This window comes from Suricata suricatta, chromosome 16, assembly GCF_006229205.1.
Source record: "Suricata suricatta isolate VVHF042 chromosome 16, meerkat_22Aug2017_6uvM2_HiC, whole genome shotgun sequence".
Taxonomy (NCBI): domain Eukaryota; kingdom Metazoa; phylum Chordata; class Mammalia; order Carnivora; family Herpestidae; genus Suricata; species Suricata suricatta.
The window spans coordinates 26,903,345-26,927,400 of NC_043715.1; the positions used below are offsets into that span (position 1 = coordinate 26,903,345).

Below are 24,056 nucleotides of genomic sequence, written 5' to 3' on the forward strand. Positions count from 1 at the left end.
CTCCCTGCCTCCCTCTCCTCTCTGGTCTGCTCCTCACACGGCAGTCAGCAGGAGGCTGTTCATCTCCTCCTGACATCGTCTCCTGTTAGAAAGACAACCGAGGGGCGCCTGGGTGGCTCAGTCAGTTAAGTGTCTGGCTTCGGCTCAGGTCATGATCTCGCAGTTTGTGGGTTCGAGCCCCGCATCAGGCTCTGTGCTGACAGCTCAGAGCCTGGAGCCTGCTTCAGATTCTGTGTCTCCCTCTTTCTCTGATCCTCCCCTGCTCACACTCTCTCTCTGTCTCTCAAAAATAAATAAAAAATATACCAATAAAAGATTAAAAGAAAGAGAACCGAGCACACTGACATCCAAGTAAAAGACTGCGTTTCCTAACTTCGCGGGCAGCTCGGTGTGACCAAGTGACAAGTTCTACCCAATGAGACATACACCAAAGGAGAGTGCCCTATGTATGTATGTGTGTGTGTATGTATTATTTTAGAGAGAGAGAAAGTGAGCGAATGGGGAAGAGGGACAGAGGGTGAGAGAGACAGAATCCCAAGTAGGCTCTGGGCTCAGCCGAGAGCCCAACATGGGGCTTGATCCCAGGGCCCTGGGATCATGACCTGAGCCAAAATCAAGAGATGGTTGCTCAGCTGACTGAGCCACCAGGGCACCCCTAAGAATGCCTTTTTTAAAGGAAAGTTGTACCCTTTTCTCTCACTTCCTCCTTCCTGAAGCTGGAACTTGGATGTGATGGCTGGAGCTCTAGCAGCCAACTTGGATGGTGAAGACAAAGTCTATACCCTAGGAACAGTAGAACAGTGATATGAAAACAGCCTAGGTCCTTGATAACTTGTTTGTTTTTTAATTTAACTTTGATAATGTTTCGTTTTTTATTTTAAAATAAATATATTATTGAAGTCATTATTTTTCAGGGATCAGATATTCACAGTCAAACCTAACTCAATGGGTACAATAACTCTCGCTGTTTAGACTCTTGCAGCAGGCTCTCATCAGGCCTCAATTCCACACTCATTACCTTGACCTCCAAGCCCCCGCCCACCCCTCTGCTCCAATCTCCTCCCAACTTTCCTCTTTCTCGGGGCTCCAAACACACAGCCCTCCTTTCTGCCGAGCAAATAAACCAGGGTCATCCCACCACACGGTGCTCTGTGGCCCAGATGACCAGTGCCTGGGCTCTTCCCCATCTCAAATGTCACTTCCTCAGGACAGCGGTCCTCGATGCCCCCAGGCAGTCTGTCCCCACAGCTGGTGTCAGACGTGCCTGTCCCTCAGGGCAGGAAGTTTCCTGATTTTTCACAGTACCCCAGGTCTCACACCGTGCTTTGTACATAGCTGTTGCTTAGTGACATTTGTGGGACGAATGGGCCCTTGGCATTTTATCAGGCACGGCCCCAATTTCTCACTCCATCCTCTGTTCCCTGATGCTTCTCATCTGGTTGATTTCGTCAATATTTATACCTAATTTAATCATCACAATAACCCTACAGGTCACCATCCCATTTGGCAGATGGAGAGACAAAGGCTCTGAGGTGAGAAAACATGCCCAAGACCATTCAGCTAGTAAGTAGGACAGCCTGGAGCCAAGGTCAACCTTCCCTACCAGCTTCTCATCAAGAGCCTCTTTACTTGGACCTGAGGCCCGAGCTGAGGACTCACTGGTCCCAGCCCAGCCCCTGAACGAAAGGGAAGGAAATGGGTAGGAAGGAAGGGTATGAAGGGTCAGGCTTGGAAGGGGAGGAGGGGCCTTGCCAATTTGCTCTGGGGGATGGCGGGTGCGAGGCTGGGCCTAGCCCTGTGGGTGCCAAGCTCAACGGCAATCAATAGAGTCAGAGGAGGCTCTTCTCCGTTTGTCTGCCTGTATTCGGGGGCCCAGGGGACAGCGCTCACACTGGGCCCGACCTTCCCATCCAGGTCTCCTCCTGGGCCAGCAGCAGGGATGTTTTCCAGCACCTCTGCCTCTGCTACAGTCCCCATAGCGCTGTCACCACTTGCCACAGCATGCCTGGCTGTCTAGGCAATAGGAAGTATGACACACGACACACGGGGACTAACACAGACTCAGCAGGCCGGACCCCCAGAGTCATACTCAGTGGAGAACGCGGAGCCGACTTCTGAGGAAGGCACACGCTCGGACTGCCCTGGTGCAGCGGCCAGTGCTCGTGCCCCCCACGCCGGAAAAGCTTGTCCTCTGCGGCTGCCCGCTCTCTCAGCCCTGCTCCAGGCGGCCTTCTGGGGGCTTTGGCCACAGGCTCCGGAGCCCATCTGGGCTTTAATCTTTGTGAGTGAGGCTCAATGTCCTCACCCGAGAAACGGGGATTACGGAACCATCATATTCTTCACAGAGCTGTCGTGTGAGCAAACGGAGGGCACGAGCACAGGGATGAAACGGAGGGGTGGGCGGTGCACGGTCTCTCCGCCGACACTGCTGGGGGGCCGCGGAGAGCCCAGGAGGCCAACCTGCCTGCTCTGGCGATGCGTGCGTAACGGGGTGGAACGTTCCGGGGCATGGCCTGATGGTGCGTTCAGAGCGCGAATGTGGGTAAGGTACCTTTCCTCTCGCCTTAGGATCAGGAGGCTCTGGAGAGCAGAGGGTGTCTGAGAGATTCTTTTTTTTTTTTTTTTCAGAGAGAGCACGAGTGGGGTAGATGGGTAGAGGGGAAGAGAGAAGTGGGAGGGAGAGAGAGAGAGAGAGAGAGAGAGAGAGAGAATCTCAAGCAGGCCCTACACTCGGTGTGGAGCCAGACACAGGGCGCAACCCCATGACCCTGGGATCATGACCTGAGCTGAAATCAAAAGTCAGACGCTCAACTGACTGAGCCACCCAGGCGCCCCTCCACATCAGTGATTTAAAAATAGCATTACCATGGTATCTTGCTCATCATGCTGATATATAAGTGGCCTGAAGCTGCTCTAGGTGGAGGTGATGCACTGCTGGGGCCCCCATAACTCTGGAGAACCCCCTTGGAAAACTGTATCCGTGAGCATCTTGGAGAAAGGGAGTAGGCAGGGAGAGGGAGGGAGGCGCATGTGGAGACAGGGTCCAGGGGATGCCTCCATCACCGGGTGGGCTGGGAAACTCAGCACAGGGTACTTCCCAGAGGCGGGCTGCCCCGGGCCATTGCTGGGGAGCAGGGTGCCAGGGCGGTGGTGGGGTGGCTCTGGCCCTAAACTGATAGTACACAGGGGCCTCCCGTGACAAGGACCTGTGCTGGTGGCGACCGGCCACGTGGGTGCTTGGGAAGCAGCACCTGAGACCCAAGGGGCAATCCGGGCACTGTCAGTGTCATCAGTGGGACTCCTGACTGGGGTCCAGGAGTGGGGGGAACTCTACTTCCAGAGAGCCGTCTGCAGTCCCCAGCTCATTGCAGGAGCCGGGACCTATACGACAAGGAGCGGGGAGGGCTCCTAGCTGCCAGGCCCGAAGACAGCTCCCTGCACTGACTTCTCTACCTTGGCATCTCGTGCTCACCCCTGCCGAGAGGTGGCTGGTGCGTGGCACAGCGCCGGGAGGGGTGGGGGGTGGCGGTGAGCGCTGACCACGGTAAGCTGGCGTCAGCCCAGCCCAGCCACCGAATGAACACCGCACACTTCCATTCACCGCCAGGCGCTGCCAGGGGCTTGCCAGTGCGCACGTGCACTCATCGGCCGGAACCGGGGCGGTTACCTGCACTTGAGTCTAATACTTGGTTCTTCAAAACCTTTCCCTTCTCTTCAGGGCAGTGTGCACTTTTCAGTAAACAGTGCCAAAAAGGCTTGCAGCAAAGGCACAATAAAAGCCTCTTCCCTCGCAGGCGATGGGACGCAAAGGATGTGGTGGGGGAGAGAATAGTTCTTTTCAGTGAGGTGACCCAGGTTCACGTCCTGGCTCTGCAGCTTTCTAGCCCCGCGACCTTGGACCGCCTGTGGAACCTCTCCGAGCCTCCGCTCCCTGATTAGTTCCTACCTCCCAGGGCTGTCCGTGCAGATGAACCGGGCTGAGGATGGGACACAGCTTTGCAACACAAAGAGCCCTGCAAATGCTAGTTATTATAAGCAAAGATGAAGTCCCTCAGACATAAACAGCAAGCTGACATAAAATAAGCCTGCTTTTTGTACAAGACTTTTCAGGCAAGCACGATCCTCTTGATAACAATAATCACAGTAATTATAATAATAACCCCTTCCGTTTGAGGAGCTGCTTTGGATCTTTCAGAGTTTTGCTCCATCTCCCATCTTCTGGGCCAAGCGAGGTGTGAGCACATGCGTGTGCATGCGCACGCGCACATACACGCAGTACTCCCTTAAATTGCAGGGATAAGCCTCCACCTGACCCCGCCCCGCGCGCTGCAGTTGTCCCGGCCCCCGCCAGGGGGCAGGAGCACACAGGCCAACCGGAGTGGGAACAAGGGCAGACCGCCGGGAGCGCGCAAAAGACGGGTCAGGGCAGGGCCAGGAGCAGTGGGCGTCGCTGTCTTCCTCAGGGCTACCGACCCTGTTTCTCAAGGGGAAGAGGCACAGAGGCCCCAGTTGGTGGAGGCCTGGTGACCGCACTGCAATCCCAGCTGGCGGAGAATGGTGCGTGGGGGGCCTTGTGGACACTCAGTAACCGGCCGCCCACTCCACACAGGCCCGTGCACCTGGGGCAGCTTGGCAGTCATGCTCTCTCTCTCTCACACAGGGGAGAGCCCTCCCTTCCTCCCTGCAGCGGGGGCCAGGGGACAGTGGGGGCTGCGGTGGCAAGAGGGGCCGCTCCCTGCAGGGTGCAGGGGGTGGGGCTTGCTTTCCTGGCCCGGGGCTGGCAGGTGGCTCCCTCATTGTGACTCTGAGTGAAGTGGATCCACCCAGGGGCCGCGTAGACATTTGTGAGGTGTTTTAGTGGTGACAGTTGGGGCACTACAGGCATTTGGTGGGTGGGGGCCGGCATCCTTAGGGCTCTTTCTTCACTTGGGCTGAAGGTCTTAGTAAGGCCGGTGCCTACAGCATGCTGTCAGTTCACAGGGTCTCTGGGGCATGACATAGGTCTACCACCTGCCCCAGGGAAGGGAACCCTACTGGTTCCCCAGAAAGATGTGCAGAACCAAGGATTTGATGGTTTCCAGTCTTGCCTCCTTTCAAATTTGCCCATCCATCCATCCCTATACTACCTATCTGGGATGCCTACCCATCAACCATCATCCATCCACCCACCCATCCACCCGTTATGACATCTACCCTCTTCATCCATTCACTCATGTCCACATCCACCCACCCGGCCCCTTGCCTCCCTTCTACCCTTCAACAGCGCCTGTCTGTCCCTTAATTACTCACTGCTGCCCCCGTGCCCTTCACCCTCCTTGATCTACCTAGCTACCCACCCATTCACCCATTTATCCATTGAACACTCACTAATGAGTGTAGTCTCGGCCTTAAGAACTTTCACATTTAGCATAAAAAGAATATACCGCTGGGGGCGCCTGGGTGGCTCAGTTGGTTAAGCATCCAACTTTGGCTCAGGTCATGATCTCATGGTTTTGTTGAGTTCGAGCCCCGCACTGGACTCCGCACCATCAGCACAGGGCCGGCTTTGGATCCTCTGTCCCCCTCAGTCTCTGTCCCTCCCCGAGCTTGTACATGCATGCATGCGCACACAGTCTCTCTCAAAAGTAAATAAACATTAAAAAAAAAATGAACTGCCTGAATCTCCTCAGCCTGGTAGATGGTACCCCAAACACATCAGGGGGGAACTGCCCCCTTGACTCTTCCTCCCTCTGCCCAGGGCCCCCGTCTTTGTCAGGGGCCTGGAATCTTCAGGGATTTGTCCCAGGCCCTGCTGGGAACCTTCTCTGTTTGGGGCCCAGGCTGCCTCCTGCGAATGTGGAGAAGGCTTGAGTTTTCTGAAGGATCACACTCTTTCCAGCCTCAAAACCTTTGGATCTTACAATTATTTAGAAGCAGTTCTTCCCTCTGGCTTACTGTGTATCTTCAAGCACCAGGGCCTGTGAGGGTGACAGTGGCCCAAGTCCTCGGAGACCCTTTCACTGGTTCCAACATTCGACATCTAGAAGTTTCCACTCAGAAACCATCTGTTAACCCCTGCAATTGGTGTGGTTTCCTAAGCCTGGCCCTGGCCCAAGTTAGGAGAAGGGAGCCGGTGCTACTCCAGGGAGCGTCTCTTCACCACACGCTGGCCGAGTGTCTTCCCAGGCTGAGCCCAGGGCCGGGAGCTGGGGACCCGTCCGCCAGCAGGACCTGGCCCCCGCCCCGCCCAAGCCTGCAGTCCAGTGGGGGTATCGGACACATCAACGGAATGCTTCCTGGCAGCCAGTGAGTCGGGGCTGGGCCTTATGGAGAAACTGTGTGGGTGGGGGTGTGTGGGAGGGGTATGTCACGGCAGCCAGGGGGTCAGCGATGCCCAGAAAGTAGGGCACAGTTCAAAGACTGGTCTTCTTTGGGCCGGAAATTAAAGGGGGGAGGGCAGAGATCCTAATCAAAGGGTCCTAGAGGGTGTCAGATGCTCCCCCACTGCCATTGGCAGGGCCTGAGGACAATGGTGGGGCTTGGAGGTCCGTGTAACGCTTAGACGTTAAACTGAAAACAGCCACCTTAGGGCTTCCACACAGACTCCATCTTGGTGGGGCTTCTGTCCTGAACAGCTGTTTAGGCGTGAACGGGTCACCTCCGTGGAGGCGCCTAGGGCCCATGGTGGGGCAGCTCTGACAGTCCCACAGAGCACATGCTGATGTTCCCTGTGTGTGGGGCCTGGGACACTCACTCTCTCTGTGCTTCCCTGGCCCTTGGCTCCTCTGCAGGGACCTTAGCGTTGTGCCCCGGGCTTCCAGTGCCCGCCCCCAACTCTGCCAGGCTCACATGAAGCTGTTTCATTTTGTGTGTCTCCCAAGGCCGCCCCGGCAGGATGTCCAGTGCCAGGCTGGGTAAAGGGCAGGAGTCAGCCCGCAGCTGGGCAGGACAGCGCTGAGGCTGGAGCAGAGTCGGGTGAGGGCCTGGGGCGGAGCCTGGCACCCCAGACAGTGCAGGCCTGCCCGAGCGCAGATGGGTGTGCCATGCAGGTGACTGGAAGAGTCAGGGGGATGCCCAGGTCCTCAGGGGACAATAGTATGTTTATGTCACCAAGGCTTCTGACCACCTCAGATCCCCGAGGATGACGTGGAGAATCACGCTGGGCCATAGCTCCGGTCATCACCCACTTAGGGACAGCCTTATGTAGCGCCACTCTCTATTAGTGCCTTTCTGTCTTTGGTGGGTCCAGACCTGCCAGTCCGTCCCTCCTGGGAGTCTCTCCTAGACAGGAGTGCAGGGGACAGCTGAGCCACCAAGCAGGCACTGTTCAGTCAAACATAAACTTTAAGGTGAACGGGACAGAAATTTCCGAATCTGCAATACCCTCACCCTCTGCCGCCTTTCTCCTGAGCACAATGTTCCAAGATAGGAGAAAAGAACTAAAATTGGAGAGGCTAAATTTCTAAGAAATGAACAAGGGCAGAATAAAATTACCCACACAGAGCTCAGTCAAAGGGAGAGAAAAGTGATAATGGCCAACTTCATCTCTTCAGAACACGAAGTGACGAAGCGACGATAGTGAATAGTTTAATTAGAGCTGCCTCGGCTGGGAGAGCTTAGCTACACAATTATGGGAGAGGAAGATGGAAGTCAGGTCACCACACACATGGCAGGGGTGGGGGGTGGGGGAGACAGGCAAGGCCGGAGGAGGGCAGGTTTGGCTGACGGGTGCCTCTAGTCAGGCTTATTCATTAACACCCCTTCCTGTCTCCTCGCCCCCTCCCTGGAGGTATTAGCCCTGTCACCATCCACTGATGTGATCAGATACTGCTTCTGTCCAAAAAGGAGTGGGTCACCCTCCTTTCAGGATCTCAGGGACACGGCATCAGAAGGCTTGGCCCCGCCTTCAACTGGCTCTGGGACCCTGGGCAAGCCTCATCTCCTCTCATGGTCTGAGGGTTCCCTAAGTGCATAAGGAAGGGGTTGGGTACAGGAATGGTTCTCAAAGGGTGCTCTGCACCTCTGGGGGTCTCTGAGACCCTTGCGGTGGTTCCACAAGGTCAAAACTACTTTCATGACAATACTAGGATGCTATGCGCCTTGCTAACAGTGCTGACTGCTGGCACAGATGGAGCAAAATCAATAGGAGACAAAACCACTAGCTCCTTATCAGGAAGCAGGGACACCAAACGATACTCGCTGCCATTATGTTCTTTACCCCCATGCATTCACGTGGTGAATTACAGAATGTCCTTCCCATACTGTATGGTCAACTAATCCTCGACAGAGCAGGAAAGACTATGCAATGGGAAAAAAGACGGTCTCCTCAACAAATGGTGTTGGGAAATCTGGACAGTGACCTGCAGAAGAATGAACCTGGACCACATCCTTACACCATTCGCAAAAATAAATTCAAAATGGATGAAAAACATAAGTGTGAGACAGGAAACCGTCACAATCCTAGAGAAGAACACAGGCAACGACCTCTTTGACCTCAGCCGTAGGAACTTCTTACTAGACACGTCACCACCAGAGGCAAAAACAAAAGCAAAAACGAACTACTGGGACCTCATCAAGGTAAAAAGCTTCTGCGCAGTGAAGGAAACCATCAAGAAAACTAAAAGACAATTGACAGAATGGGAGGAGATTTTTGCAAATGACATATCTGATAAAGGGTTACTATCCAAAATCTATAAAGAACTTATCCAACTCAACACCCAAAAAACAACTAATCCAATTAAGAAATGGGCAGAAGACATGAATAGACAGCTTTCCAAAGAAGACATCCAGATGGCTAACAGACACATGAAAAGATGCTCAACGTCACTCATCATCAGGGAAATACAAATCAAAACCACACTGAGATACCAACTCACACCGGGCAGAATAGTTAAAATTAACAACTTGGGAAGTAATGGATGTTGACGAGCATGTGGAGAAAGGGGAGCCCTTCCACTGCTGGTGGGAATGCAAACTGGTGTGGCCACTCTGGAAAACAGGATGGAGGTTCTTCAAAGAGTTAAAAATAGAACTGTCCTATGACCCAGCAGTTGCACACTGATTCGAAGGGATACATGTACCTCAATGTTTATAACAGCATTATCAAGAACAGTCAACCTATGGAAAGAGCCCAAATGTCCATCAACTGATGAATGAATAAAGGCGTGGTAGATATAGACAATGGAATACTACTCAGCTATCAAAAGGAATTAAATCTTGCTATTTGCAATGATTTGGATGGAACTAGAGTGTGTTATGCTAAGTGAAAAAAGTCAGGCAGAGAAAGACAAATACCATATGATTTCACTCATGTGGAATTTAAGAAACAAAATTCTTAAAATGAACATATGAAGAAGGGAGAAAAGAGAGAGGAAAACAAACCATAAGAGACCTTTTACGATGAGGAACAAACTGAGGGTTGATGGAGGGAGGTGGGTGGGGGATGGGTTAGATGGGTGCTGGGCAGTAAGGAGGGCACTTGTGATGAGCCCTGGGTGTTATTATATGTAAGTGATGCATCACTCACTTCTACTCCTGAAAACAATATTACACTATATGGTAACTAGAATTTAAGTAACAATTTGGAAAAAAAAGAATGTCCTTGATGAAGTAGTAAAAATTATGAATTAAGAAAAATTTCTACCCCGAGTACACATCTTTTTCATATTCTGTGTGATAAAATGGGAAGTGTGCATATGACACTTCAGCAAACCAAAGGATGATGGCTTTCTGGAGGAAACGCACTTATAAGACGGAGCCTCCAGCCAAAATAGCCCCCTTTTTCACGGGACACCACTTTTACTTACAAGAATGCCTGACAAACGATGGTAATTCGGATTTGGTCTCTGGAAGACATTTTCTAAAAATGAGACAGCCGAGCCAATTGTTTCCAGGAAAGCAACTAACATATCTGTCACCACACTGAAAAAAAATCCAACTTTCAGGTGAAAGAATTTTGGAAAACTTGTGTTTATCATTATGAGCTTGAAAGCTTCCCAATACCTAAAGATCTTTCTGATGAGATCGGTGCCGACGTTAATAAACATTGTTTTTAATATTGTAGGCTGAAATGTGTTAACATTTGGAAGATCTGCGTACTGTGAACTAATATTTTCCAGATGACCAAAATGGTGTTAAGAATCATGCTTGGGCAAGAGACCCATTCAAAGTGCAATGTAGATTGATGGATGTTTAAAAAGGACTTTGTGTTTTAAAGAGCAGTTTGAGGTTGATAACAAAACTGAGAGGAAGGTAGAAACTTCCCGTAGACTCCCTGCCCCCACGCATGCCCAGCCTCCCGTACTTGGCACATTCCTCATCAGATACTCCATTTATTACCAAGGATGAACCTACATTAATGCACCGTGATCACCCAAAGTCTATAGTTAACCTTGGGATCCACACTTGCTGTCATACACAGTAAGTGGGTTTGGACAGATTGACAATGTCATGTATCCGTAATTACGGTATCATACAGAGTACTTCCGCCACCCTGAACACCCTCCATGTTCTGCCTATTCATCCTTTCCCCTCGTCACACCCCTGTCAACACTTCTCTTTTTACTGTCCCCATAGTTTTGCCTTTTCTAGAATATCATATAGTTAGAGTTATATAATATGCAACCTTTTCAGACTGGCTTTTTTCACTTAGTAATATGCATTTAAAGTTCCTCCGTGTCATGGTGTGGCTCGATAGCTCAGCTTTTTTTAGTGTGGGTCAGATACTATCGTGTGTACGTACCAGTTTATCTATTCGCCTACTGAAGGACATCTTGGTTCCTTCCACGTTTTGGCAATTATGAATAAAGCCGCTGTGAGCACCTGAGTGCAGGTTTCTGCGTGGACACCAGTTTTCACATCTTTTGAGTAAATATGAAAGACCGTGATTTGCTGGATCCTGAGGCAGGAGTACGTTTCACTCCTGCCAAACAGTCTTCCAAAGTGTGGTACCATTTTGTGTTTCCCCACAGCCATGAATGAGAGGCCTGTTGCCCAGGTCCTTGCCAGTATCTGGAGTGGCCAGTGTTCTGGATTTTGGCCACTCTACTAGGTGTGGGGTGGCAGCTTGTTATTGTAATTTGCATTTCCCTGACAACGTATGTTGTGGACATCTTTTCATACCCTTATTCGCAATCTGTAGATCTTCTTCCGTGATGTGTCTTAGGGTTTTCGGCCCATTTTTAAATCAGGGTGTTTGTTCTCTTATTGTTGAGTTTTGAGAGTTCTTTGTATATTTTGGATTCCTATCTTCTATTAAACATGCTTTTTGCAAATATTATGTCCTGGCCCATGACTTCTCTTCTTATTCTCTTGACAGTGGCCTTCATGGAACAGTTTTAAATTTCTACGAAGAACAGTTTATCTACTTCTTTCATGGATCTTGACTTTAGTGTCGTACCTAAGAGTCATTGTCATGCTTGAGGTCATCTCGATTTGCTCCTATGTTCCCTCTGGAGTTTTATAGTTTCGCTTTTTACATTTAGGCCTGTGTATGATCCATTTTGAACTGGCTGTGAAAAGCGTAAAGCCTGTGTCTAGATTCATTTTCTAAAAAACTTTTAATGTTTGTTTATTTTTGAGAGAGAGACAGAGTGTGAGTGGGGGAGGGGCAGGGAGAGACAGAGACAGAATCCGAAGTAGGTTCCAGGCTCTGAGCTGTCAGCACAGAGCCCGACTCAGGACTCAAACCCATGAACCGTGAGATCATGACCTGAGCTGAAGTCGGACAATTAGCTGACTGAGCCACTCAGGCGCCCCTAGATTATTATTATTTTTTTTTTTTGCATGTGGCATCCCAGTTGGTCCAGCACCATTTGTTGAGGAGACCGGTGGATTTTAACATGACACCGCAGACTGCAACCATCCTTTAAGGAACTACCACTCATCTAGTTTGGGTGAGTTTCAAAGAAAAATTATTCGAAAAGGCGAGTAAAATATTCCCTTTCCAACTACGCATTTATGGGGGGCCAAATTTTATTCCTATTCTTCAACCAGGACAACGCATCACAACAGACTGAATGCAGAAGCACGTATGAGGATCAAGCTGTCTATTCTCCAGCCATTAAAGAGATTTGCAAAAATGTAAAACAATGACATTCTTCTTACTGGAAACATTTTAGAAACTAAAATAATTTTTCATAAAGTTATTTATACTAATGTGTAGTAGGTTTACCATAGCTACTTTTTTAAAATTTATAGTTTATTGTCAAGTTGGTTTCCATACAACACCCAGTGCTCTTCCCCACAAGTGCCCTCCTCCATCACCACCCCCCCTTCTCTTTCCCCCTCCCCCTTCAGCCCTCAGTTTGTTCTCAGTATTTAAGAGTCTTTAATGATTTGCCTCCCTCCCTCTCCCTAACACTTTTTCACCCTTCCCCTCCCCATGGTCCTCTGTTTCATAGCTACTTTTAGATGAATGCATATTTAACATTTTTGTGGTTTTAATTTCTAATGCAATAAAAATTGATAGCTGTAACCTACATAAAAAGTTTATTGGGATCCGGAATAATTTTTAAGAGTTTAAAGGGGTTCTAAAACCCCAAAGTTTGAGAACCAGTAGACCAGCTCATTCTTCCTCAAGCATCATCCCCTAACATCTTTATAACTTTTGCGAAAGCCCAGTTTCACCTGATAAGTATCACTTCTTAATTTTCTTAAATACATCTTTGTACTTCAGAAACTTCATACCCTTATGGTGGTACATGGAAAACCTTTGTGAAGTATTTTAAATAGAAGATACCCACAGGAATAAGTACAAAGAGCGCAGACACTGATGCTACATTCTACCAGGGTCCTGGTGTCTCTTAGTTGACAAGGGGGAGAGTTCAGACATATTAAGGAGGTATTAGCGCCGGCCCGAGACTTTCTTCTTGAGCTTCTCCGGCTGAAACAGAGGAAGGAATCACGCCCCGACTTGGCGAGCCCACATCAGTAAGTGGGTGGCCCTGTTCACCATCTCATCTCCCCACTGACACCATCTTGCTGCACAGAAGGGTGACAGTCACTTCCGCTCGGAAGGGGCCCTGGGCACATGGTCTCTCAGGACCCTGCAGCCATGAGCACGCGTAAGGGCCAGCTGACAAGTGACTGAAAAACAAGAATTGCGGGTTTTTGCCCAAGGCTGGTGGTGGTAGAGGCGGCCGGGGTTGGGGCTGAGGAGGAAGCTCTGGGGGGAGGGCCCAGGGCAGGCCAGACCTACCGGGTCCAGAGGGCCAGCAGGTCCAGGCCACTACTGTGTCTACTGGGAGCCCTGGAGCTGGGAACATGGACACACGTGCTCAGAAGTCTGGCTGTCGAGGAGGAGCCCTAAGTCATAATGACAGTAGCTAGTATTCAGTGAGCCCGTCCTGCGCTCTTCATCTCATCTAATGTTCCAAGCATTACCATGTCACCCTTCAATAACCAGAGAAACCAAAGGTCAGGTGGGTCAGGAGGCTGCCCAAGGTCACTCAGCTAGCAGGTGGCACAGCGGGGATGTGAATTCCAGCTGTCTGGCTCCAGAGCTCACTCCCATAGTTACCACACGGCACTGCTTCCCATCTCAGGCTTGGGGCGGAGTGGGGGGGACCTGGGGGCAGCACCGGGCTGGAACCCTGGTCTTCTGGTTTCTCCTTGAGGCCAGGGTCTGGGAAAGCTGGCACCTGAGACATTCCAGCTGCCACTACAGCTTCCCCAGCCCAGCTGCTAAGGGGACGGAGCTCCCGGGGACCCTGGCTGGGGCCCACTCTGGGGACCCAGTGTTAGTGTGTTGATGCTGGCACTGTTTATGTGAGGCAGGTGGGATGGTGACAGGTGTAAAAAACAAGGGTGACAAATGTTCTTGTCAACCAAACACCGCTGAGGCAGAGTGGCCCCGTGGCTGTGCAGCAGCTGGGCCGGGCAGGGTCCCACGGGCCACGCCGGGCGCGGCAGGCAGTGGAAGGCATGATGGGACCGGGCCGCCGCCGGCTCCCCAGACTCCCAGTGCCTGGCCCCGAGACAGGAGTGCAGGGCAGGGGGCGGCTTGGAACCGAGTGGAGGCTCTGGGGGCCTCTCATGTTAGGTCAGCAGGAGGCAGGGATGGAGAACTGCACCCGTGGGGTCTGCCTGCAGCCCAGGATCTGGTGGGTGGGAGCTGCTCCAGCCTGGGCACTATCACCTCGGCAGCTTTCTCCGAGGCCTGGGACCAGGGTGCCTGGCCTGCCCTCCCACTTCGCCCCCGCCATCCTCATCATCTCCCTCACAGTGACCCTGAGTGCCCACGGGCACGGGGTGAGGATGAGGCCCTAGCTGCACAGACCTGGGCATGGGAGGGTGGACAGAGGCCTCCGTGCCTGAGGCTCAGCCTTGCCCTGCACTGAGGAAGAGCGGCACATGGCTCGCTGGGCAGTGGACCCTCCTCCCCACCCGGGCAGTGGTGTGCACAGACTCAGGGCAGCCTTTGCTCTCTGAAACTACAAAGGAGCCGCCTGGTGCCTCCCTGGGCTCAGGTTCCTCTCCCCACGAAGGCCGCTCTGGTTTTTCTTTGTCCCTCTGTCTCCACTCTCTCCTTTCCCATGTCCTCTCCCCCAGCCTCGGCCAGGATAGAAGCCAGTCCACACAGCACCTTTCCAGGTGTTAGAAAGAAAGGAGTCCTTTCCCTTGAGCTACACGGCCTGGCAAGGGGAAGGCAGGCTGGGTTTCAGCCCTCTCGCGGCCCCTGCATTCCAGACCCTTCTGTAGGCCACCACCTGCCCTGTCGCTGAGCTGGAGGTGATGGGGTGTGACTGTGAAGTGCTCCACTTGTGGACCAAGCCTCCTAAGATGCAAACGTGGCGCCTCAGTGTACACGATGACAAAGTCCTGGGTGGTGGGAGAGGGAAGGTGGAAGGCACTGGTCCATGAATCACCGTGTGGAGGAGAGCCACCCACCCGCAGCACCTGCCCTACACTCTCAGAGCAAGAAATCACCTTCTGCTGCGCGTGAACCGTGAGGCACTGGCGATGTTTGCTGCAGGGGCCACGGGTGCCCTTATCTATGCGTCCTGCTGGCGTTCCTCCTCTCCCGGCTTCTGGACAAGAGCTGGACTCCCCTCTCAGTGAAGGCCAGTTTTCTATTCTATCAAAGAATCCAGTCCTCTGAACACAGGAGGATGTGCCTCACGGCCATGCCTCCCAAGCCTCAGCCACTCGTGCACCTGCCGCCGGTAGAACGTTTGTCCACCACTGTATCTGCAGAGCACTGCAGGGCGCACAGTAGGTGCTCAATAAGTCATGCTACAATATGGCCGTGTTTGGATACCACCTGCACTCTGGTTGACTTAATAGTTTTTTCTTTCTTTTTAAAAAAATTTTTTTTTTAATGTTTTTATTTTTGAGAGACAGAGAGAGACAGCATGAGCAGGGGAGGGGCAGAGAGAGAGGGAGAAATGGAATCCGAAGCAGGTTTCAGGCTCTGAGCTGTCAGCACAGGCCCGATGCGAGGCTTGAACCCACGAATGTGAGATCATGACCTGAGCCGATGCCGGAAGCTTAACCGACTGAGCCACCCAGGTGCCCCAATAGTTTTTTCTTTAGACTTGCATCTACTTAAATGTATTTTAAGAGAAAGGACATTTAGTTTCACTAACAACATTTGCAAAAAGATATTTGATAGCTTAGGGTTTTTTTTTTAAATCTTTTTCTAACATGCAGTAAAGTAAGTTAATAGCTGCTGAGATAAAAATCAACATGTGCCCCCATGGTGCTAGCTGAAATATGCCCATGTCCTCCACCTGGGAAGCCCCGGCCTGCAGCAGGCGGCAGCAGGCAGGCACATGGCCAGTGTGTCCTCAGGTTCTCAGAGCAGAAGGAGCAAGCCTGGGAGCAATGACTTCCGCTTCAGCCCCTGGGCAGCGGGGCTGGGAATAACCACTTCACCGCCTCATTCGCACAGCCTTGATCCTTGTCCCACCAGCAGGGCCTCGTGTTCTGTGAAACCCGGAGAACCACCCAGACTCACTGGGAGCGTACACTGCTTGCTGGTGGTGGAGGGGGGGAGGGGGGCGGGCAGTCAGCACAGGATGGGGGGGTGGCTTGCCACAGGCCCCTGGCTTCATCTGCCACAGACCTCCTATTTCCTGCTCTGTCCTCACCTCCCTCCCTGGCTTCCTGGGTTTGGTTTCAAGGGGTAAGGGAATGAGTCCACTGGTGGCTGCAGTTCCCAAGGGGCGTCTGACATTCTCACCGGAAGGGCTCCTGTGCCTTCCTTGACTTGAGTGGGGGGAGGGCAACAGTGAGTCTGTCCTGACTGATCAACCCCCCACCCCCCACCGTGCACCTCCCCTCCAAGCAGCCACCTTGAGGCCTCAACTTTGCTGAGACGGTGATCCCAAATTGCTTGGACACAGAGGCAGAAGAACGGGGGCTCTGGCCTGCGAAGGAGCTGTCTGTGTTGTCATGGAGACTTCTGGTCTCCTAGCTGCCAATGTCCTCTTAAAAGGCAGTGTGAAGGTAAGTGCCCAGCACCAAGGCCAGCAGGGAAGTCGGAAGGAAGGAGTGAGGGACATCTGTCCTGCCCACCTGTCCCCAGCAGCCTTGTGGCTAAGTGGGCGCTCGCCCTGCCGTGAGGTGGGCTGTCCCCCAAGCAGGGGGAGGGGTACAACTCTTCTCTCTGTGTGCAGATGGGGGGCGGGCAGAGAACGACCCCTTCCTAGGAGCTACCGACTCCAAACCCAGGACTGTCCCCTCCCAAACCTCTAAGGCCTCACCCAGCCACCAAATAAACTTCAGCAAAACCCCTAAAAGGATGGTCACTGTGGGCTTTGTTCCACATTAGACTTGACCTGCTGAAAACAGGTGGGGATTAGGGGTCTGATCCCGACTCCATCTCTGTTGACCTTCTGTCCCGACCCCGCCCTGCACCTCCCTTCTGTTCTTCCTCTTGCTTCCACCTACACTCATGCTCTGGCCTCCCATCCTGAGTCTGTCCCCAGCACTGTTTCCTCCTGCAAGCCACTGTCCTCCGTGCTTCCTCCCTGCCCACCTCCCGCCAGGCTCTCAGTGCCCTTCCCGTCACCAGCTGCTGTCTGCTCCCTTCTATCTCTGGGTGCCGGGCCCCATGGATGCTGCTTCCTGGGCCGTGTCCTGTCTTCCAGGTCACATCAGTCCACTGTGTCCTTGTGGGCCCTTATCCCACCACCCAACATGTAAGTTCCCCAGGGCTCAGTCCTTAAGCCCCTTCTTGCTTTCAGAAGTCACCTTCTCCCTGGGCAGGACGTCACCTCTGTGCAGGGGGCTGCCGAGGGACCCCACCTGACCTCTCGCTCACTGGCCCCTCCGCTCAGCTTAGCCCGTTCCAGGTCCATCCCACCTTCTCCCCTGTGCCAGCGTTCCTGTGCCACAGTCTGCAACACCACCTCCCTTCCCGTCTCCGTCTTGTGATTTCTGCCAAAGCAGCAAAATGGACTCATTTTAAATAATCAGTTTATCTTAAATAATAATATCAATGGAATCAGAGGTCTGGATAATAGTTTTTCTAATATACACTAAAACACACAAAAGCACTTAAAAGATGTTGGTCTGTACAAATGGGCGGGTCATCTGTGAGCCCCCAGTGATGCCTGCGCCACTCTCTGGGGACACGTGGCTTCTTTGCAATGGTAATTCTGTGCTTCTGGTTACAGAAGCTGGACACTCCATTGTCAGCTCTGCTCTCTTCCTCTCCTCTGTCCCTGCAGCCAACTGATTCCCAAGAACTGTCGTTTGCCCCCAGAAAGGCCTGAACTCTGACCCTTCCCCTCCAAGGTCAGCCCTGCCTCTCTGGCATGGATGACAGCAGGCACCCAGAACACCCCGGCTCCTGGCCTCTAGGCTCTGTCACTTTATTTTATATTTTAATTTTTTTAATGTTTATTTATTTTTGAAGGAGAAAGAGAGACACAGTGTGAGCAGGGGAGGGGCAGAGAGAGAGAGAGGGAGACACAGAATCTGAAGCAGGCTCCAGGCTCTGAACTGTCAGCACAGAGCCTGACGTGGGGCTCAAACTCACAAGCTGTGAGATCATGACCTGAGCTGACATCGGACGCCCAACTGACTGAGCCATGCAGGCACCCCCCCTAGGCTATGTCACTTTAATCTATTGCCAAGCAAGCATTTAATCACACCCCAGCCCTCAGTGGCTCACAAGTGATGGAACCAAGGCCACCTGTCCATTACCTACTAGAATTCATTCTACCTGTTGCTCCTCAGTCACCTTGCCACCCTGCCTCCCTTCCGTTGGGAGGAACTGGGTAAAGACTTGTGGAGAGGGAGATGGGGAACAGAAGGAAGGAATGGGGAGGAATCCTCTGTGGGTGACCAGGAGCCAAGTGGGTGGGGCAATCCAGGGGAAGAAGGTAGGGGTTAGTGGCACAAAGGTCACACCAGATGTGCACAGAATGCAAGGATATGGCCTCCAAGGGTGTTGGGTACATCATCTCAACGCTCTGTGACTTAGTTTCCTTGAGTATTAATGGTGGTGTTCTCCATGCCCACGCTGTCCTCCCATGGTTTGTGAGAACCCAGGGTCTGGGGACACAAGCTCTTTGCTTAGAGCATGGTGTGTGGGTGCAGGTGCCTGCATGGGGAGTGTGTGCAATAATTATGGCGACAGTAAATCCGCCTGCTTGAGCCGTCTTTGTGAGCTAACACGGGGTGGACAAGAGGAAGGACACGAAGGAGCTTCTGAGGGTAGCTCGCTCATCACACCTGGAGCTGCTCTCTCTAGAGAGCAGGACAGTATCTTGCACTTCAGGTGTCTTTCTGGGCCACCTGGTCACTGCACCTCCAACTTGGAGGCTCGTCTGCTGCCTTCCGAGTAGAAAGGGACTGGGTTGCCTCCTCCAGGAGTCTGGCAGGGAGGGGGCGGGCCTTCTCCACCTTTTGGGCCTCAGAGGCTGGCTGGCAGGGAGGAGTCCACAAGAGGGAGTGGCCCCTCCCCAAGAGGATGCCGGAAGGCTATTACCCAAGAACCAGGCCTGTTTCTATAGCACAGGGGGAGGCTGGGGTGGGGTGATGCCTATGGCCAGCCCAGGCCAGAGCTCTGCCCAATAAGTGCCCCCAAGATGGCCCAGGCAGGACAAAAGCTCATTCTTCAAGGGCAAGGCCACTGCTTCAATTAGCTCTCCTCCCAGGAGCGGGTCCACTGATCCCCTAAAAGGCACAGCAGGCTCCCGAGGGCTGCAGCCCCCTGTGGCCCAAGCCTTTACTCCAGTCCCCGCCACATTGTGCCTGGAGGCCCCATGCTGCTCTTTTCACTCCCTTTGCCTGGCCAGCGGTAGGCGATGCCTTTGAAGTCGGTCCTCTGTTCCAATTGGAAACTTTGCTCAGAACCAAAATTAGAGAGGCTGCACAATCAGCTTGCAATTTAAAATGCCACCCAGGCCTCTCCCTACACCCCCCTTTGCAAAATGTCATCTTAATTAGATGGAGCCAGGCTTCATGGTTTCCAAATTTCAAGGTAATTTCTCTAGGACATTTCCCCTCTGGTAGTTATTTTTATCTTCAGGATAAGGTTGGGGGGTGGGGTGCAAACGGAGGCTAACTGTGCGTCTGCACACACTTCCGTCCTCCAGCAGCTGGACACCCCTGGGGGCTGAAAACTCACTGATCTGAGAGATCTAGGGAAGGTTCCGTTGAGGGGTCTTCCTCCATTTAATTCAGCACAACACCTTCCAGGCCTCTCTCGCAGGCAAAGGCAGGGGGCTATGCTAGGGGCTGGGAGGAAACCCTGGAGGCTCGGTGGCCTGGCCAGCACTGTCCCCAGGACCGGCAGTGTTCACCAGGCGCTCACCAGGTGGCCCTGCTCAGCCTGTCACTCACTTTCCTGCCCAGATTCTACCGGCTGCCCTGCTCTGCATGGTTGAAGGACAGCCCCTAAAGTGCGGGCCACTGGGGACCCTGCATTAATACCACTGAATGACACGTGGGAGGTTTCCAGCTCTCTTTCGAGGATTCTGACTAATCGTGGGTAAGAAAGTTTTAGTTTGTTACCAAGTCTGAGCTGCCCCTAAACATGCCAATCATCACTTTCAACCAAGAGGGGGGCAGCCTGCTTAGGGTGGGTCTCCTCTGGGTCCGGAGAGAATTTTACAAATGGTGATCCACAACCCCAACCTGCCCTGAAGGGACATCAGGGAAGGCCCCAGTTAGGGGCTGGACTGTGTCCCCCCACATTTATATGTTGAAGCCCTATCCACCCAGTACCTCAGAATGTGACTGTGTTTGGAGGGAGGCTCTTTATTTTAGGTATTTAAAAAATGTTTATTTTTAAGAGACACAGAGTGAGCAGAAGAGGGTCAGAGAGAGGGAGACACAGAATCTGAAGCAGGCTCCAGGCTCTGAGCTGTCAGCACAGAGCCCGACGTGGGGCTCGAACCCACGGACTGTGAGATCATGACCTGAGCTGAAGTCAATGCTTAACCGACTGAGCCACCCAGGTGACCCTGGAAGCGGGGGTCTTTAAAGGGGTAATTAAGTTAAAATAAGGTTTTAAAAAATTTTTTTAATGTTTATTTATCTTTGAGAGAGAGAGAGAGAGAGAGAGAGAGAGAGAGAGAGAGAGCGTGCACACACAAGCACACGAGCAGGCAGAGAGGGAGGGAGAGAGGATCTGAAGCAGGCTCTGAGCTGTCAGCAGAGAGCCCGATGTGGGGCTTGAACTCATGAACCGTGGGTTCACAGTCTGAGCTGAAGTTGGAAGCTCAAAGGACTGAGCCACCCAGGCGCCCCAAAATGTTGGGCCCTCATCTATTCTGGCTGGTGACCTTAGAAGGAGATCAGGACACCCCCAGAGGGGAGACCTTGTGTGAGGACACAAGAGTGGACAGACACCTCCAAGCCAATGAGAGAGCCTCTGAGGGGACCAACTCTTGTGACACCATAGCCTCAGACTACCAGCCTCCAAAACTGTGAGAGAATGAAGCCCTGCTGTGTATGCTGTCCTCAGGACTCTATAGCGGCGGCCCTAGCAAATGAATACAGCTTCTGAGACTGGCTCTCCTTGGGGCTGGGAGTAGGGGCTTTCTCTCTCCATCATTCCAAACTACCTGCAAAGCAGTGCAGGGTCTGGGTCCCGCCTCCCCTTGAACCTCATCCTGAGGCATGCTTGCCTTCACTTACCACCTGCCAGCCACCTTGCCCCCTTTCTGGGCTTGGCAATACCCAAGCAAGCTCATTTCTGCCTCAGGGCCTTTGCATGCCTCCTCCTGCTAGCTCAAGTCTCCAAGACTGGCTCCCTCTTAGTCTTCCAGTCTCCGTTTAAATCCAAGTCCCAGAGAAAGCTCTCCCCGACCACTCCCCTCCCTCGATCTAAAGCACCTGCATCTTGTTCCCACACCAGCATCCTTTCCTTCAGTAGTATGTATCGCAATGTGTAATTGGGTAGGTTTGTTTCCTCCGTGACTATGTCTCTTCTTAGCAAGACTATGAGCTCCATGAGGGCAGGGGGCCTGCATCTGCTCCGTTCACTGTTTCGTTCATTCACAGGGTGCTGCCCGTGGAACGAAAGAATTCCAGGCCATAAGCTGAAATGGAGAGCAGGTGCTCTCTCCTTGTCCTTGGGAGGCCCCGGCAGCACAAGAGCGAGCTGAAGCTGGGGTAAGAAAGCAGAGAAGGGACCACCCAGAGCCCTCTCTCAAGGTTTCTGCTCACCTCAACAGGAAACCTGGACAAGTGAGGTTATGGGGGAGGCAGTGCCCCTCCCAGATGCCCAGCTGAACACGGACGCAACCACGTATGTGTGCAACGCATGTCCAAGGACAGGCCAGCTCACCAATTCTCGGCCAGTCCAAGATGGTGGTCAGTAAAATGCTGAAACGGAGTCATGCCTGATGGTATGAGGCTCTTTGCAGGGGTGAAGGGGGCAGTTCTATTATCTCAATTTCAAACCCTCTAATATTCCTCTGAAGAAACTGGCTTGGAATGCAAGTATCCTCTGATTTTTTAAAGTTCGCGTTAGGTCACCTCTCTCTTTTTATTTATTTATTTACTTATTTGTTGAGAGAGAGTGCAAAGGGAAGGGGCAGAGAGAGAGAGGGAGAGGGAGAGAGAGAGAGAGAGAGAGAGAGAGAGAGAGAGAGAGAGAGAATCCCAATCAGGCTCCACACTGTGAGCTCAGAGCCCCATGGGGAGCTCAAAACTCACTCCCTGTTAAGATCCCGACCTAAGCCCAAATCAAGCGTCAGATGCTTAACCACCTGAGCCACCCAGGCACCCCTATGCCACCTCTCTTTTAGGAGAGGCCTACGCTAGTAGCTATTACCACTAACTGAAAAAAATCCAAAGAAGATTTTCACTTTCACCAAAAAGAAAAAAAAAAAGAGGCGAAAAGCAAAACCAGCATTCAGCACTTCTTCTGCGGCGAGCCGAGCCGACCGAGAGGCAGTGCCCCCCAGCTCCTTCCCCAGAGCTCCTGCCCCGAGCAGCTCAGCAGCAAGCCAGCAAGCCGCCAGGGCTTTGAACTGGGTCTCCGAGCCACTGTGCTTGATCTCATTTACTCTGCACATCCGTTAGCAAGATGTGTCCCAAGGCATGTGTCCCAAGGCAAAGCCTAAAATTAAGGTTATTTTTTGGGTCTAGCGACGCTCAAAATTTTTTCCGTATAAATTAACAGTAATCGCCTCTTCGCTTTACGTCATTTTGGCTTACAAAAGGTTTCATAGGAATGCTCCGCTTTTGGGTAGTGGGGGAAACCTGTCCTGCAAATGAAAACTGAAGAAAGAACATGAACTTCAGAAAAGCGGAGGATGTTGGCCAACATGAAAGAGAGGGAGAGAAAAGGAACTTGTAAACCGACTTTGGAGCCCAATTCCATAATTAGAGCCACATGGGCTCCTTCTCCCCTCAGGAACTGTGAGGAGCCCATCTTCTCTTGTTACAGTTGATGGACAGGAAAACCTCAGCTCCCAAAAAGTTTATGTTAATTTTTAAAAAATGTGCTTCTGTTCAGTGCATCTCATATACTCTTTATTTTGAACATCAAAGAAACACATTTTCATTAGTGGAAAATTAGTATCTCCCTGGATGCACTGAATAAGTGACGAACACCTCGAGAGCACCGGCTGGAGGAGGGACCAGTGATCTGCCTGCCTGGGATGGCCACAGGTCTCGGTCATCCCCGGAGACAAGACTGAATTTGAGGTCAGGACTTTAGCAAGGAGCGAACAGAACACAGGTGGCCAGTGGTGGGCAAAGCCCCTGAGAAGCAAGTGAGGCAGCGACCCGGGGCTCGGTGGAGTCTGGGGTTGCAGGATCTCTGCTCCCCCCAACCCCATGAGGGTGACACTGAATGTAGGTCTCATCACCTTCTAGGGTATGTGTTTCTGGTACTCTCCCTGGACCCCGAGCCCCTGTGCCAGGTTCCCTTTTGCATTCAGGATCTACCACGGAGCTGGGCACACAGAAAGGGCTCAGTCAACATTTCCTGAACAAATGAACTTGGCAGGGAAAGAGCCCAAAAGCATTGTACCAGGGGATTGGAAGATGTGGGGTGCACATAGGTATTCTCCCCACTGTGGCCTTCCAGGTCGCTTTCCCCTGCGGTCCTCCGGGAAGTTAAGTGAGCTGTACTGGGTAGACCAGAGGTGGGAAGCTGGCTTCAATGTCAGGGCCAAATCTGATCATGGCAGTGGCTCCCTGGGGCACCTGAGTGGAATCAGGCGAGGTTCAGTGCTGTGATGGAGAAGCAGTGACTGCCAGGGTCCAGGACTGGGGGTCAATGGTAGCCCTCATACCACATCTCTGCCTCTGTTTGGATGTGATCATACCCAAGGTCACAGATATCGCCATCCTCTGCAGCACTGTGACATGCATGCATGCACTTAAAAATTCAGCCATCAGGAGGGGCTCTCCCGCCCCAGAAGGTAAAGTCTCTACCCAAGCCCTCACTACCTCAGATGCCGACTCTAGCTCTACTGTATGGGGGTCTTCCCAACCTTGCACGGGTCAGAGTCCATGGACAAAATGCTGGCATCTGGATGGCACCTTGAAGTGAACACGAGAGGGTCCCTCGGGCTTGCCTGTAGGCCATTTAGTGCACCAGGACATGACGGTGGAGAGTCTCTACTCTGGAAAGGCTTGGGCACCAGCGTCCAGACCTGGCT

General features: G+C 52.4%; 1 protein-coding gene and 2 long non-coding RNA genes across 5 annotated transcripts in view; 2 read left to right on the forward strand and 1 right to left on the reverse strand.

The window, feature by feature from the left end:
- GNAO1 (G protein subunit alpha o1) overlaps positions 1-24,056 on the reverse strand; it is a 164,783-nt gene that overhangs the window by 25,768 nt on the left and 114,959 nt on the right. The window lies entirely within an intron of this gene.
- LOC115279985 lies at positions 4,340-12,074 on the forward strand. Of its 2 annotated transcripts, none has more exons than XR_003903605.1 (3): positions 4,340-4,557; positions 11,778-11,873; positions 11,974-12,074. It is a non-coding gene; the product is annotated as an uncharacterized LOC115279985 (long non-coding RNA). The 2 variants fall into 2 exon arrangements; XR_003903606.1 differs by lacking the exon at positions 4,340-4,557 and adding an exon at positions 6,158-6,285.
- Positions 16,363-21,473, forward strand: LOC115279986. The gene is made up of 3 exons (XR_003903607.1): positions 16,363-16,428; positions 19,789-19,924; positions 21,442-21,473. It is a non-coding gene; the product is annotated as an uncharacterized LOC115279986 (long non-coding RNA).